The sequence below is a fragment of the Bos indicus genome, chromosome 17 (assembly GCF_029378745.1).
Source record: "Bos indicus isolate NIAB-ARS_2022 breed Sahiwal x Tharparkar chromosome 17, NIAB-ARS_B.indTharparkar_mat_pri_1.0, whole genome shotgun sequence".
In the NCBI taxonomy this organism is placed as follows: Eukaryota; Metazoa; Chordata; class Mammalia; order Artiodactyla; family Bovidae; genus Bos; species Bos indicus.
Genome location: NC_091776.1, coordinates 35,319,423 through 35,336,377, shown reverse-complemented (window position 1 = coordinate 35,336,377; position 16,955 = coordinate 35,319,423). Strand labels below are relative to the sequence as shown.

At 37.4% G+C, this 16,955-nt stretch overlaps 1 long non-coding RNA gene across 1 annotated transcript in view; it reads left to right on the top strand.

Annotated features, from left to right (window-relative positions):
* The first annotated feature begins 844 nt into the window (after positions 1-844).
* The window catches only part of LOC139176708 (uncharacterized), a 195,732-nt gene continuing 179,621 nt past the window's right edge, over positions 845-16,955 (top strand). Inside the window, exon 1 of the long non-coding RNA XR_011561120.1 lies at positions 845-4,323. This is a non-coding gene — a long non-coding RNA (uncharacterized lncRNA). The remainder of the gene's footprint in view (positions 4,324-16,955) is intronic.

The following is a 16,955-nucleotide window of genomic DNA, read 5'->3' as shown; positions in this document are numbered from 1 at the left end:
AAAGAGTTAGCAAGTGTTCCTTCCTCTCCTGTTTTTTGAAATAGTTTGAGAAGGATAGGTGTTAACCCCTCTCTGAATATTTGGTAGAAGTTAATTGAAGCCGTCTGGGCCTGGACTTTTACTTATTGGAGTTTTTAAATTGCTGATTCAGTTTCAGTATGGTAATTATTCTATTCATATTTTCTATTTCTTCCTGGTTCAGTTCTGGAAGATTGTAACTTTCTAAGAAATTTCCCATTTCTTACAGATTGTCCATTTTGTTAGCACTTGGTTATTCCTGGTAGTCTTTTATGATCTTTTGTATTTCTGAGGTATTGGTTGTAACCTTCCCTTTTTCATTTATAATTTTATTGATTTGGGTTCTCTCCCCCTTTTTTCTTGGTAAGTCTGGCTAAAGGTTTATCAATTTTATTTATCTTTTCAAAGCACCAGCTTTTAGTTTCATTGATCTTTTATTTTCTAGTCTCTGTTTTTATTTCTGCTCTGAACTCTGTGACTTCTTCCCTTCTACTGATTTTGGGTTTTATTTGTTTTTTCTTCTTTTCTTTTAAGTTTAAGGTTATGTTGTTTATTTGAGATTTTTGTTGTTCTCTGAGGTAAGCTTGTATCACTAAACTTCCCTCTTACAACTGTTTAAGCTGTGTCCCATGAGTTTTGGATCATCATATTTTTGTTTTCATTTGCTTCTAGGTATTTTTTAATTTCCTCTTTGATCTCTTCAATGATCCATTGGTCATTTAGTAGCATATTGTTTATCCTCCATATCTTTTGTGTTTTTTTCAGTTTTTTTTTTTTTTTTTTGCTTGTAGTTGATTTCTAGTTTCATAGCATTATAGTCAGAAAAGATGCTTGATATGATGTCAATTTTCTTAAATTAACCTATGCTGCTTTTGCAGCTTAGTATGTGATCTCTCCTGGAGAATGTTCCATATGCACTTTAAATTTGTATTCTGTTGCTTTTGGATGGAAAGTTCTATTTATATCTAATGTTCATTTGGTCTGATGTGTCATTTAAGGACAGAGTTTACTTATTGATTTTCTATCTGGATGATCTGTCCATTGATGTAAGTGGGGTGTTGAAGTCTCCTACTATTACTATGTTCCTATTGATTTTTTTCCCTTGTACTTGTTCATATTTGATTTATGTATTTAGGTGCTCCTATGTTGAGTGCATGTATATACAATTATATCATCTTCTTGGATTGATCCTTGGATCATTATGTAATGTCCTTATTTGTCTCTTGTAGTAGTCTTTATTGTAAAGTCAGTTTTGTCTGATATAAGTATTGCCACCCTGTATTATTCCCTAAGTATTTTTTAATTATTATTTGCATAGGATAATACCTTTTTACATTGCCTCACTCTCAGTCTGTCTGTGTCTTTAGATCAGAAGTAAGTCTTTTATAAGCAATATATAAATGGGTCTTGGTTTTTTTTATCTGTTCAGCCACTCTTTTTTGGGGTGTGTGTGGGATACTTAGCAGCATGTGGGATCTTAATTCCCTGATCAATGATTGAACCTATGCCGCCTGCATTGGAAGTACAGAATCTCAACCACAGGACAAGGGAAGTCCCAGCCACTCTGTGTCTTGATCGAGCATTTAGTCTATTTACATTTAAGGTAATTATTTCCCTGGTGGCTCAGGTGGTAAAGAATCTGCCTGCAATGCAGGAGACCCAGGTTCAATCCCTGGGTCAGGAAGATCCCCTGGAGAAGGGAGTAACTACCCACTCTAGAATTCTTACCTGGAGAATTTCATGGACAGAGGAGCCAGCCAGCCAGTTATGGCTGGCTATAGTCCGTGGAGTCACAGAGTCAGACAAGACTGAGAAACTAGCACTTCACTTTATGCCATTATTTTAGTTGTTTGTGGCTTTTTTTTTTTCTCCTTTTTTTTTTTTTCTTTCTCCTGATTTGATGGCTATCTTTAGTGTTATTTTTGAATTCCTTTTCCTTTTTGTGTGTGTATCTATTATAGATTTTTGGTTTATGCTTACCATGAAGTTTTTATATAGAAGTTTTATGTACATGTATATGATGGTTTTAAGTTGCTGGTCTCTTAATTTTAAATGCACTTTTGTAGCCCTGCATTGCTACTCACCTCCTGTTATGATTACTATATTTATATCATATTTTACTTCTAAAATATGTGTGTATCCTTTAGCTGCTTATTGTGGATGTATATAAATTTACTGTTTTTGTCTTTTAACCTGTCTGCTAGCTTTGTGTGTGTGATTTCCTAGATTTACTATATGTTTGCCTTTACTGATGAGTTTTATTGTTTCTTAACGTTCATGCTTCTAGCTCTCCTTTTCCTTTTCACTTAGAGAAATACCTTTAACAATTCTTGTAAAGCTGGTTTGGTGGTAGTGAATCCTTTTACCTCTTTCTTATCTGTTAAACTTTTGATATCTCCTAAGAGCTTTGCCAGGTAAAGTTTTCTTGGTTGTAGGTTCTGTCCTTTTATCACTAAGTATACTGTGCCAGTCCCTTCCAACCTACAGGGTTTCTGCTAAAAAGTCAGCTGATAGCCTTATAGAAGTTCCCTTATATGTTATTTGTTGCTTTTCCCTTGACGCTTTTAATCTTTATTTTTTGTCATTTTATTGACAGAATATGTCTTGGTGTGTTCATCTTTGGGTTATTCCTGTGTGGGGTGGGACACCATGCTTTCTGGACTTGAATGTCTGTTTCCTTTCCCAGATTAGGGAGTTTTCAACTATTATGTCTTTATATATATGTTCTCAGCTTTGTTCTCTCTTTTTTCTTCCTTTGTGACCCCTGTAACGTGAATATTAGTGTGCTTGATGTTGTCCCAGAGGTCTCTTAAGATGTCCTTATTTTTTTCCTTCTATTTTCTTTTTTTCTGTTCAATATCAAATGATCAGTGATTTCTTACTGCTGTCTTCTAGCTTGCTGATCTGTTCCTCTGTATCATTAATCTACTATTGATTCTTTCTAGTGTATTTTTCATTTCAGTTGTTATGTTATTCTCTTTTTGATGGTTCTTTGTATTTTCTAACTCTTTAAAAACTTGTAACTTCTTGTTCTACATATCCATTCTTCTCCCAAGTTCTTTGATCATCTTTATGATCACTACCCTGAGTTAGGTTGCCTAACTCCACTTCACTTAGTTCTTCCTCTAGGGCTTGTTTCTTCATCTGGAACATCTTCCTCTGTCACCACATTTTGCCTACATTTTTATTTTATACAAATAAAAACTTATGTATCTGTTAGGTTAGTTATGTTTCCTGACTTTGGAGAAGTTGCCTCCTATGCATCCCAGCAGCATACCACCTCTCATCAACTGAACTATGTCTTCCCTCTGAGGGCTGCAGGGCCCTTCTGTTGTGGTGGGCTGACTATGTGGGTAGTCTTGTAGGCTTAATTGGTCACTATCCCAGTTGATTGCCAGGTCAGGCCTTGTACACAGGCTGCTGGCTTCTGGTTGGTGGGGCTGGGTCACATGGTGGCTGACTCCAGAAGCCCAGGGGGCCTTGGGGCTGGTGCTGGCTCCCTGGTGGGCAGAGACAGGGTCCAGAAAACTCCAAAGCTGTTGCCTGCCCACTAGTGGGTGAAACCACATTCTGAAGTTAGTGAAGGACTACTGACATGCAAAGCTAGGCCCTGGAGTCTTGTTGCAGGACCTAGGAGTCCCTGGATCCAGGAGACCCAGGACCTAGGTATTAGATTGTTGTTGGGGTGACTGGTTCCTGACTCAGTTTGGTAAGGGGTCCGGGGTGTTCCAAAACTTGTGCTGGCCCATTAGTGGGCAGGGCTGTTGCCTAGATGATGTTTTTGGGCAGAGTCTGGCCTGCTGAGTCCAGAAGACTTGAGTCCACAGGCTGTGGGATTGTGGTTTTATTGTGTCTAGTGTCTACCCCTGAGTAGATGAGGCTGGCCTAGAAGCTAGAGCAGGCTTCCTGGGAGCAGAACTGGGGCCCAGGAGATTTGGGGGCTGGTGCCAACCCACTAGTAGGAGGAGCTGTGTTTGGGGCTTGTGTGCTGGTCCATGACCAGAGGCTGCTGTGGGCTCTTTGGGTCTTAAGGCAGCCTGTTTGGTGATAGGTAGAGCTGTATCCCTCCCCGCTTAGCGACTAGCCCTGAAGCGTGCCAGCACTGGTACCTACAAGATATTGGGCCAGGGCAGGGCTGGGTTCTGGGGCTAATATGCTAGAGAGATGATTCCACAATGGCACCTGTCAGCACCAGTATCCCACTTGGTAGAAGGCACTCTTATGCTTGCCTGCTGCCAGCATCTGTGTCCCCAGCGTGAGCCATACTTGTCTCCTGCATCTCTGCAGACTCTCCAAGAGCAGCAGGTAGGTCTGACCCAGGCTTCTGTCAAATTGCTGCTTTTGTCCTGGGCCCCAGAGTGTGTGAGATTTCCTGTGTGCTGTAAGAGTGAAATCTGTTTTCCCCAGTCCTCTTGTACTCTTGAAACTAAAGCCAAATCCTCTGGGGGCTCGTCTTCCTGTGCAGGATTCCTGGGTCAGGGTGTTTGATGTGAGTCTTGGACCTCCCACTCCTGTGGGGGAACCTGTGCAACAATCTGTGGATTCCCCACCTGGGGCATTGGACTTGACTCTATTCAAAATCCTCCCCTCCTACTCATCTTGTTCCTTCTGTATGTCTTAAGTTGTAGAAGATCTTTTCTGGTAGGTTCCAGTCTTTTTCATCAGTGATTGCTGTGTAAATAGTTATGATTTTGGTGTGCTCATGAGAGGAGTTGAGCTCAGGTCCAGAGACAGCTGAAACCTGGACAGTCGACTCTGTCCTTAGTCAGCCCATTACTTACTCTCATGTTCGGTAACACCAGTTTTTTATCTGTGCCATGGTATGAAAAAGTTAAAAAGCAGTATTCTGAACATTTTAATTTAAAAAGTATTGATCATATATTAAGTAATTGCCTATTAAGGTAGAACAGACATTTAATTATATGTTACAGAAACTTACAATTTTTTAGTTGGGAAGTATTTTTAGATAATTATATTTCATTTTGCACATGAGGTAAAGTGAGCATTATTTTAAGAAAACCTTTGATGAAATTTGTGAAAAATAATTTTAGGATAATATGTACATGTAATAGGTAATAAATACTTGAAAAATATTGATGGGCACTGGATATGAATGTTGTCCAGCTTCACTTCATAATAACAGTTAATGAAGGATCACTGTGACTTTCAAACGCAAGTTTATTTTCTTTGAGAATGAGCTGAAATTGATGGTTCCTAGATAAGATGACTATTCTTTGATGTGAGAAAGGAGAAAGAATATTGTTAAGTAAACAGGAAGCATGAGAATTTCCTCTTTAGAAATCTTTTGACCCTGATACCATACTATAAATTAAGTTGATTTAAAGTACACGTTTCTACTCTGTCACTTCTTGTGTTATAATGGATGTCAAAAATATTTTTGTTTAGTTTAATAGTTTTAGTAGTACCAAAAGAACATCCTGACTACCAGAACAGTATTTGTTTCTACAAATAACATGCATGTTTCTGTTGATAAAAATTCTCCTGAGCCTGGAATCCCTTTATGATATTTTAAGTCTGGATTATTTTCTAAGCTATAATTTATATTGTTACATGATGGTAGAGCTTAAAAAGGTGTACTACTTCTAGAAAGTTGATATTGCCATTTAAGATCTTTGAATTACTTTGAATTGTAATTTAAATTGCACTGCATATATTATTATGTAATGTTAGTTTTGATCATCCAATAAGCCTTTTTTAATACATCCCAGTAAATGGGGGTATACCAAGATTGGGTGTCCCAAAGCGGGACATCTCAGGGCATAGAATCTAGGCTGATTGTAATCCAAACCCTCAAACAGCAACAGTTAAAGTATACAAATATATATAGTTCTGTGGGACCCTAAGCCCTACTGACCCCCCAAGGGCCAGACAATCTGGAGATGTCCCCTGGGCAGCATTAATAAAAATCAGGGCTCCAGATGAGTATATAAGCTCCTTTCTGGGGAGATACCGTTGAACTGTAGCAGGGCTGTGGGAGAGTACAAAGGTGAATTTCTCTGACCTTCGTTTCCTAAGAGCACCTTCATATCCTGTTGATCAGTGGTCCCCATCCTTTTTGGCACTAGGAACTGGTTTCATGGAAGACACTTTTTCCATGGATGGTGGTGGTGGGGTGAGGGATGGTTCAGGCAGTAAGCAGATGGTTCAGGCAATAATGTGAGTTCAGTTCAGTTCAATTCAGTCACTCAGTCATGTCCTACTCTTTGCGACCCTATGGACCGCAGCACGCCAGGCCTCCCTGTCCATCATCAATTCCCAGAGCTTACCCAGACTCATGTCCATTGAGTTGGTGATGCCATCCAACCATCTCATCCTCTGCCGTCCCCTTTTCCTCCTGCCTTCAATCTTTCCCAGCGACAGGGTCTTTTCAAATGAGGCAGCTCTTTGCATCAGGTGACCAAAGTATTGGAGTTTCAGCTTCAACATCAGTCCTTCCAGTAATGTGAGTGATGGGGAGCAAAAGATGAAGCTTCAATCTCCCACCACTCACCTCCTGCTATGCAACCCAGTTCCTAACAGGCTGCAGCAGGTGTGGCAGAAGCGGGTGTTGGGGACCCCTGCTAGATGTGTGCCAAACCCAAAGCCTACCCCTAAGGCCAAAAGTCCAGGACTAGCAAGTAGGCATCTTTCACAGGAAGTCGGGGGCTATTTTTCAGTCTTCTGTCTGTGTAGTGCCTTGGGAGTGGGCTGCCATGAATTGTCTCTCCAATGTTACAGTCCTGTGGTACCCAAGAATGCAAGCCTGCCTCCAATCTCACCCCACTCCCACATTCAGACAATCGAGGGTGGCAGCTGCAAAAACCAGAGCATTAGAGAAGGGTATGAGCTCCCTTTTCTAAGATATGAGTGAGTTGAATTGAGGCAGAGGGAGAGCATGAAGATTGCATCCATTGGCGTTCCCTGAGAACACCTCTGTAGATCCTTATAAGTGTGTCAAACCAGAAGCCTTCCCCTGAGACCAAAGCTCATGGACAAGGAAATGGGCCTCTTTGTCAGAAAGACTGAGAATTTATTTCAGTCTGAAACATGTCCAGTGCCCTGTGTGATAGACTTCAAAGAACTCTCTCTCTGATTGGTACAGTTCCATAAGACCCAGGAAAGCAGACGCCTAGTCTCTAGAGATAGGTGGTCAAAGGGTATCTCCTGTGTGGGAGCCATGAAAATTGGGTCACCAGATATAAAAAATCCCAGGGCAGCAGGTGTGTGTGGAATCTCCCCTCCAGGAGATACTGGCATTCTGAAGCACAGCAGAGGGAGGGTGAGTGGTGTCCTCTGGCTTTAGCAAATCAGAATGGAAGCAGGAAAATGGTTCCTACCAGGCTCTGTTCCTGGAAAGTATCTTAACAGGCCCCTCCCCCTCAGACCAATGCTTTAAAATTAGGACATGAATCTCATTTATGTAGAGTCTAGGCACTTTTCAAAGGACTGTTTCTGCACTGGGCCTTGGAGCAGGTGAATCTGTACAGAAGCCCACATTTTGCCACAACTCTAGTCTCATGGGTACAAGCACCATTGTTTTCAAATGTTTGAAGGTCTGTTTCAGATATTCGAAGAACTCAAAACCCTGGTGCTGGTCTTAAAAGTTGCAGCATCCAGTATGAGGTATGAACCCTCTGCTGCTCAGTGAGAAGCTCCAGGTTTTTTAGTTCCCTCCTGGTTGTTGATCACCTCACAATGGATGGGAGCTGTGGTAAAATTATGTCTTCATTTTTCCTACCCACTTTGACGTGACATCCCTCTCATTTACCTAATGTGAAGGGCAAAATCGTTTTGCTGATTTTTAGTTTTGTTTCCAGAGGAAATTTTTCCGTTATAGCTGTAGATTAGGACTGTCCATGGAACTTACTGTCCATTCATAAGTTCAGGAATTTCTTGCATCGCCATCTTGAAGATGCATTTCTCCATCTTTTTTCAAATTCTTCCTGTCAGTGCACAAATTGTGGGTATCAGTTTCTCCACATTATGTCAGTACTTATTATTTTCCCTTTTTTCAGACATAATACTTAAGGATTTTAAAAATATATATGTATCCAGTTAGTCTAGTAGCATTTGTTGAAGACTATTCTTTCCCCACTGAATTAAGTTGTACATTTGATATAACCTTATATATGTTGGTATTATTCTTTTCTGCTGCTCTGTCCTTATGTCAACTATACTTAATTATTATAAGCTTTTTAATGTCTTGTTATTTGGTAATATGAGCCCTCCAGCTTTGGTTTTCTTCAAGAATGTCTTGGCTATTTTACGCTCTTTGTATTTCCATATAAATTTAAGCTTTACATTTTTGGTTTCATACCATCCCCTCCACTACAAACATATTGCATTAACTCTGAAGATCAAATTAGGAAGAATTAATAGTCTTAAATTCATGAACACGGTAGATCCTTTCATTTATCTAAGTCTTAATTTCTCATATTTCTTTTCAAGATATATATATATTATAACATTTATTCTCAGTCATTTGATATTGTTTGGTGCTATTGCAAATGGCACTGTTTTAAAATATTCTCTGATTCTGGCATATAACACTACAGTTGACATTTTTGTATACTAAGCTTGTTACTAGTAATCTTACTATGTTCACCCATTAATTCTAATATTTGTAGTTTCAGTTCCTTTTGGACATTCTATTTTTACAATCACATCTATGAAAAATGATAGTTTTACTTCTTCTTCTCTTTTACTTCTCTTCCTTGTCTTACTACATGTATTAGAACCTCCACTATACCATTTGGAGAAGGCAGTGGCAACCCACTCCAGTACTCTTGCCTGGAAAATCCCATGGACGAAGGAGCCTAGTAGGCTGCAGTCCATGGGGTCGCACAGAGTCAGACACAACTGAAGTGACTTAGCAGCAGCAGCAGCAGCCACTATACCATTGAATAGAAATAGTAATGGGCACCCTTGTCTTAGTCCTAAACTTAGGAGGAAAGTGGTCCATTTTTCATCATTAACATATTGTCTCTAGTTTTGTGACAAAGGTATTCAGTTAAGGAAATTATCTTCTTAGTTTTCTGAGCACTGTTATTTTTATTTTGATTTCCTTAACTGATTTTTATGCATCAATTGCATTGATTCATGTAATCTATATGGATTTCTCTTTTTTTCTGTATGTGATGAATTATATATATATTTTTAATATCAAATCAATTTTATATTCCTGGCATAAATCCAATGTAGTCACATATATTACCTTTTATATATAACATTGATTTTTGTTAATGTTTTGTTAAAAGTTTTTGCATTTGTGTTTAGCAGAGTTATTGGCTTCTGTTTGCTGTTTCTTAAAATGTTCCAGTAGTCATGTATGGATGTGAGAGTTGGACTATAAAGAAAGCTGAGCACCAAAGAATTGATGCTTTTGAGCTGTGGTGTTGGAGAAGACTCTTAAGATTCCCTTGGACTGCAAGGAGATCCAACCAGTCCATCCTAAAGGAGATCAGTCCTGAATATTCATTGGAAGGACTGATGCTGAAGCTGAAACCAATACTTTGGCCACTTGATGCGAAGAACCAACTCATTTGAAAAGACCCTGATGCTGGGAAAGGTTGAAGGTGGGAAGAGAAGGAGATGACAGAGGATGAGATGGTTGGATGGCCTCACCGACTCAATGAACATGAATTTGAGTAAACTCCAGGAGTTGGTGATGGACAAGGAAGCCTGGTGTGCTGCAGTTGATGGGGGTCACAAAGAGTTGGACATGACTGAGAGACTGAAACTGAACTGAACTAAGATGTTAGCTTGATGTCAAGATTTGCTGGCTTAATAGAGTGATTTTTGAAGTAATTTTAGAAAAGACTCCAATGCTGGGAAAGATTGAAGGCAGGAAGAGAAGGGGACAACAGAGGATGAGACGGTTGGATGGAATCACCAACTCGATGGACAGGAGTTTGAGCAGACTCTGGGAGATGGTAAAGGACAGGGAGCACTGGTGTGCTGCAGTCCATGGGGTTGCGAAGAGTCAGACAGAACTGACCAACTGAACAACAACAACAACAAAAATAGAGTGATTTTTTAAGCATCCCTTCTTTTTCTATACTTTCACATTGCTTATATAATATTGTTAGTATTTTTTTTTTAATATATGAAAGAATGTAACAGGCTGTTTAGGCCTGGAGTTTCTTTATGAGAATGTTTTAAATTACAGACTCAATTTCCATTATTTTGTACCATCTTTACAGGAATGTTTAAATTATAGATTCAATTTCCATTGCTTTGGACCATTATTTCTTCAAAATATGTTTCTGTCCTCTTTTTCTGGTACTTCTATTTACATATATGTTAAATCACTTGATATTATCCAACAAATCATTGAGTTTACTTTTTTCTCTTTGTTCTTTGTTCTGATAGTTTCTCTAGGATAATGTGTTTAAGTTCATTGAACTTCTTCAGTGTCTAATTTCTTGTTAAGTCTACCTGGTGAATTTTTAGATTTCATGTTTTTTTTCAGTTCTAACATTTCTGTTTTAGGACTTTGGTTCATTTTTGCAGTTTTTTTAAAAATAGTTTTAATTTTTATAGTTTCCGCTTTTGTTGGATTCCCTATTTGTCCCCTCATTGTGTTCAACTTGACTTTTAAATCTTGAACATATTTATAATAGCTAATTCCATCACCTCTGTCATTTTTTTTTTCCTGCTTCTATTGAGCTATTTTTCTCTTGGTTATAGGTCACGTTTTCCTTCAGTATTGCATTATGCTGGATATTATTGAAGCTGCATTGTTGACTTTCTGTGTTTTGTTGGCTTATTTTAGACAATGTTTAATTTTGTTTTGGAATGGAATTAATTTATTTGTGAATAACCTTTCAAGGCTTGCTTTTAAGCCTTCTAGAAATTAGTCCAACTTCTAAGGTACTTTATAGGGCTTCTATGAAATTCCCAAGTTGTTCAACAAGTTTCTCTAGTCTGGCTTGTTGGAAATGGAGCTTCTTCTAATTCTGTGGAAGTTTCAGTGCTTGTTTAGGTCAGTTTTTCAGTATACATTCTTTGCTTGTTAGCTTCTCTTTGTCTAGTCTTGTGGACTCTCACTACTAAAATAGACACAGCTTAGTATTCAACAAAATAATGAACAAATGAGTGAATGAATTTTCTAGACATACTTCTGTAGCGCCTTCTCTGTACCACTATCTTATATTTCCAGTATGTTGTGCCAGAAATTTCACTTGCTTCAGTAACCTTGAAATTCTCTGATTCTTTAGCTCCATAAGGCTGCTATGATCTGTGTAAGGCTCAACTTTGGTTTCTTAGGCATCACATTTTCTGCTGCTTGTTCTTTGATGCTCTACTTTAATAGTTATTTATAAGAGAAAGATTAGTCTGGTACTAATTGCTCTGTCAAGACTGGAAGCAGAAGTCTTCTATACATTTTGAAATCGTGGAATTACCTGAGGAATCAGATTTAGAATTACTACATCTTCTTGTGGAATGAAGTCTTGTATCATTATGAAATTCTTCTCTTTATCTCTGATTGTAAATCTTGTTTAATGTCCCCTTCTTAAAATTAATAAAGCTAGCTCTATATTGCAGGGGATTTTTAAATTTGTTTTTGAGTAGTGTTTGCATTATATATCCTTATCATCCTTATACATTTAACCTTTTTTTGTCTTTTTATTTGAAGTATTTTTTTAATAAACTGTATATTTGGGATTGGTTTGTTTTAAACCAATCTGTATATTTAGGATTGGTTTGTTTTAAACAAGTAGTCAATAGATGTTTGTTAAAATGATTACTTTTATATCTTTTTAAAAAATGTAATAGGATCAACTTTTTTTACATTTTTTTTTGATACTCTTTTCCATTATGGTTTATCATAGGATATTGAATATAGTTCCCTGTGCTACACAGTAGGACTTTGTTATCCATTCTATGTATAAAATAGCTTGCATTTCTAACTCCAAACTCCCAATACATTTGTTAGGATTGGTTTTTATTTTAAATTGTAATCTTTTTTTTTTAATCGGAGATTTTAGTTTATTTATATATATTTTTAATTTTATTTTATTTTTAAACTTTACATAATTGTATTAGTTTTGCCAAATATCAAAATGAATCCGCCACAGGTATACATGTGTTCCCCATCCTGAACCCTCCTCCCTCCCCATACCATCCCTCTGGGTCATCCCAGTGCACTAGCCCCAAGCATCCAGTATCGTGTATCGAACCTGGACTGGCAACTCGTTTCTTACATGATATTTTACATGTTTCAATGTCATTCTCCCAAATCATCCCACCCTCTCCCTCTCCCACAGAGTCTATAAGACTGTTCTATACGTCAGTGTCTCTTTTGCTGTCTCGTACACCGGGTTATTGTTACCATCCTTCTAAATTCCATATATATGCGTTAGTATACTGTATTTACGTTTTTCCTTCTGGCTTACTTCACTCTGTATAATAGGCTCCAGTTTCATCCACCTCATTAGAACTGATTCAAATGTATTCTTTTTAATGGCTGAGTAATACTCCATTGTGTATATGTACCACAGCTTTCTTATCCATTCATCTGCTGATGGACATCTAGGTTGCTTCCATGTCCTGGCTATTATAAATAGTGCTGCGATGAACATTGGGGTACACGTGTCTCTTTCCCTTCTGGTTTCCTCAGTGTGTATGCCCAGCAGTGGGATTGCTGGGTCATAAGGCAGTTCTATTTCCAGTTTTTTAAGGAATCTCCACACTGTTCTCCATAGTGGCTGTACTAGTTTGCATTCCCACCAACAGTGTAAGAGGGTTCCCTTTTCTCCACACCCTCTCCAGCATTTATTGCTTGTAGACTTTTGAATCACAGCCATTCTGACTGGTGTGAAATGGTACCTCATAGTGGTTTTGATTTGCATTTCTCTGATAATGAGTGATGTTGAGCATCTTTTCATGTGTTTGTTAGCCATCTGTATGTCTTCTTTGGAGAAATGTCTATTTAGTTCTTTGGCCCATGTTTTGACTGGGTCATTTATTTTTCTAGAATTGAGCTGTAGGAGTTGCTTGTGTATTTTTGAGATTAGTTGTTTGTCAGTTGCTTCATTTGCTATTATTTTCTCCCATTCTGAAGGCTGTCTTTTCACCTTGCTAATAGTTTCCTTTGATGTGCAGAAGCTTTTAAGGTTAATTAGGTCCCATTTGTTTATTTTTGCTTTTATTTCCAATATTCTGGGAGGTGGGTCATAGAGGATCCTGCTGTGATGTATGTCAGAGAGTGTTTTGCCTATGTTCTCCTCTAGGAGTTTTATAGTTTCTGGTCTTACGTTTAGATCTTTAATCCATTTTGAGTTTATTTTTGTGTATGGTGTTAGAAAGTGGTCTAGTTTCATTCTTTTACAAGTGGTTGACCAGATTTCCCAGCACCACTTGTTAAAGAGATTGTCTTTTCTCCAGTGTATATTCTTGCCTCCTTTGTCAAAGATAAGGTATCCATATGTGTGTGGATTTATCTCTGGGCTTTCTATTTTATTCCATTGATCTATATTTCTGTCTTTGTGCCAGTACCATACTGTCTTGAGGACTGTGGCTTTGTAGTAGAGCCTGAAGTCAGGTAGGTTGATTCCTCCAGTTCCATTCTTCTTTCTCAAGATAGCTTTGGCTATTCGAGGTTTTTTGTATTTCCATACAAATTGTGAAATTATTTGTTCTAGCTCTGTGAAGAATACTGTTGGTAGCTTGATAGGGATTGCGTTGAATCTATAAATTGCTTTGGGTAGTATACTCATTTTCACTATATTGATTCTTCCAATCCATGAACATGGTATATTTCTCCATCTATTAGTGTCCTCTTTGATTTCTTTCACCAGTGTTTTATAGTTTTCTATATATAGGTCTTTAGTTTCTTTAGATAGATATATTCCTAAGTATTTTATTCTTTCCGCCACAATGCAGTAAGATTAGATCTCAATTACAGGAGAAAAACGATTAAAAATTCCAACATATGGAGGCTGAACAACACGCTGCTGAATAACCAACAAATCACAGAAGAAATCAAAAAAGAAATCAAAATTTGCATAGAAACGAATGAAAATGAAAACACAACAACCCAAAACCTGTGGGACACGGTAAAAGCAGTCCTAAGGGGAAAGTTCATAGCAATACAGGCACACCTCAAGAAACAAGAAAAAAGTCAAATAAATAACCTAACTCTACACCTAAAGCAACTAGAAAAGGAAGAAATAAAGAACCCCAGGGTTAGTAGAAGGAAAGAAATCTTAAAAATTAGAGCAGAAATAAATGCAAAAGAAACAAAAGAGACCATAGCAAAAATCAACAAAACCAAAAGCTGGTTCTTTGAAAGGATAAATAAAATTGACAAACCATTAGCCAGACTCATCAAGAAACAAAGGGAGAAAAATCAAATCAACAAAGTTTATTTATATTTAATTAGATTATTGATAGAATTTTATTTAAATCTTTTTTCTTGCTATTTGTTTTCTATTTGTCTCATTTATTCTTTGTTCATATAGTTTCCCTTAATTCCTTTTTTCTTATCTTTTTAAGGTATATTTTTAATATTATACTTTCTCCTTTATTACTTTTTAGTATACTATTCTTCTAGAGGTTACCATATATTTTAGTATACAAACTTGATTTACTACAGTCTACCTAAACTTCATTCTTTTAGCACCTCCCAAATAATACAAGTTTTTAATACAACATTTTAATGCCATTATTTATCTTTTGCCCTTAGTTCTTTTGTTGTCAAATATTTCACTTGCACATGTGTTAAAATGCCACAAAATATATTGTCACCTTAGTTAGCAACTATTTACCCAATGTGGTACTCTTTACTTCTTTTTTTGTAGTCTGTGCTTCCATCTGGAATTTTTCTCTTGAATCTGAAGTTATTCTTTAGAGGCACTTGTAGTTTAGGTCTGCTTTTGACTAGTTTTCTCAGCATTTTGTCTGAAACGTCCATTTCGCCTAAATTTCTTAACAAATTCTGAAAAGAATTCCAGATTAATTGTGTTTTGTTTCATCATATATATGCCATTCCATTGTCTTCCAACTTCCATAAATGTTGAAAAATTAGCCAATGATTTTATTATTCTGCTGAAGACATTGCCTTTTTACCCGCTGAATTTTTGTCGTTGCTTTCAAATGCTTTGCTCTGATTTCCTTTGGTGGGGATTTGAGGGGTTTCTGTAGGTTTTTGTTATTTTGTATATATCCTGCTTGGGAGAAAGCATTGGCACCCCACTCCAGTACTCTTGCCTGGCAAATCCCATGGACGGAGGAGCCTGGTAGGCTGCAGTCCATTGGGGTCGCTAGGAGTCGGACACGACTGAGCAACTTCACTTTCACTTTTCACTTTCATGCATTGGAGAAGGAAATGGCAACCCACTCTGGTGTTCTTGCCTGGAGAATCCCAGGAACAGGGGAGCCTGGTGGACTGCCGTCTCTGGGGTTGCACAGAGTCGGACACGACTGAAGCAACTTAGCAGTAGCAGCATCCTGCTTGGGCTTTCCTTAGTTTCATTAATCTGTAGGTAAGTGTCTTTTAATTGTTTATGAAAATTATTAGCCATTATATCTTCATATATAGTTTCTTCCTCTTTCTTTCTCTTTATGTCTATGATTCCAATTATCTATATGTTAGATCTTTTTAATATATTCCACTCGTTTCTTACATTCTTTTTGTTTCTACTTTCTTTTTTCATCTGGTCTTCAGTTTGGATAGTTTTTATTAGCCTGTCTTTGGATCACTATTCTAGTCTTCTGCTATGTCTAGTATGCCATTAAACAAATCTAGTGATTTCTTAATTTCAGATACTATATTTATCAATTCTAGAATGTTCATTAGATTTTTAAAAAATAGATTCCAATTTTCTGTAGAAATTCACATTTCCATCTGTATTTTAGAACCAGAGCTCTATTTTCTTGAACATATTTTAATGTTAGTTATTTTAAAGTCTGTGACTTATAACTATATATGAGATCTTTGTTTAAGATGTTTCTTTGCCTCATAATTTTGAACATGTGTATGTATGTTTGTTAGCACACCTCATAATTTTTTGGTGCAACATGTGGATGGAAATAATAGAGGGGCTGATGTGAATTTGATGATGTTATCTTTAAAGTAGTTTATGTTTTCTTGAAAGGCAAGTAGGATGGCAGTTACCCTTCATTCTGTTGAAACCTGGCTTTAGGCTTTTTTATCTTTTTTTTTTTTTTTTTTGTGAGTTAAAGTTTTTATTTTTTTTTGCATATTGCTTTTATTTTTTTTTCATTTCATATATGATATTATACATGTTTCAATGCCATTCTCCCAAATCATCCCACCCTCTCCCTCTCCCACAGAGTCCAAAAGACTGTGCTATATATCAGTGTCTCTTTTGCTGTCTCGTATACAGGGTTATTATTACCATCTTTCTAAATTCCATATATATGCGTTGGTATACTGTATTGGTGTTTTTCTTTCTGGCTTACTTCACTCTGTATAATAGGCTCCAGTTTCATCCACCTCATTAGAACTGATTCAAATGTATTCTTTTTAATGGCTGAGTTAATACTCCATTGTGTATATGTACCACAGCTTTCTTATCCATTCATCTGCTGATGGACATCTAGGTTGCTTCCATGTCCTGGCTATTATAAACAGTGCTGCGATGAACATTGGGGTACACATGTCTCTTTCCCTTCTGGTTTCCTCAGTGTGTATGCCCAGCAGTGGGATTGCTGGGTTATAAGGCAGTTCTATTTCCAGTTTTTTAAGGAATCTCCACACTGTTCTCCATAGTGGTTGTACTAGTTTGCATTCCCACCAACAGTGTAAGAGGGTTCCCTTTTCTCCACATCCTCTCCAGCATTTTTTAGAGCTGGTATATTTCATATGTTCTTATTCTAAGGCTCATTTGCCTACAGGCTTGCCCCTTTTCTCTCACCTTAAATCCTGATATATTTACTAGACCCCTCCCCCATGGCAGAACTTAAACTCC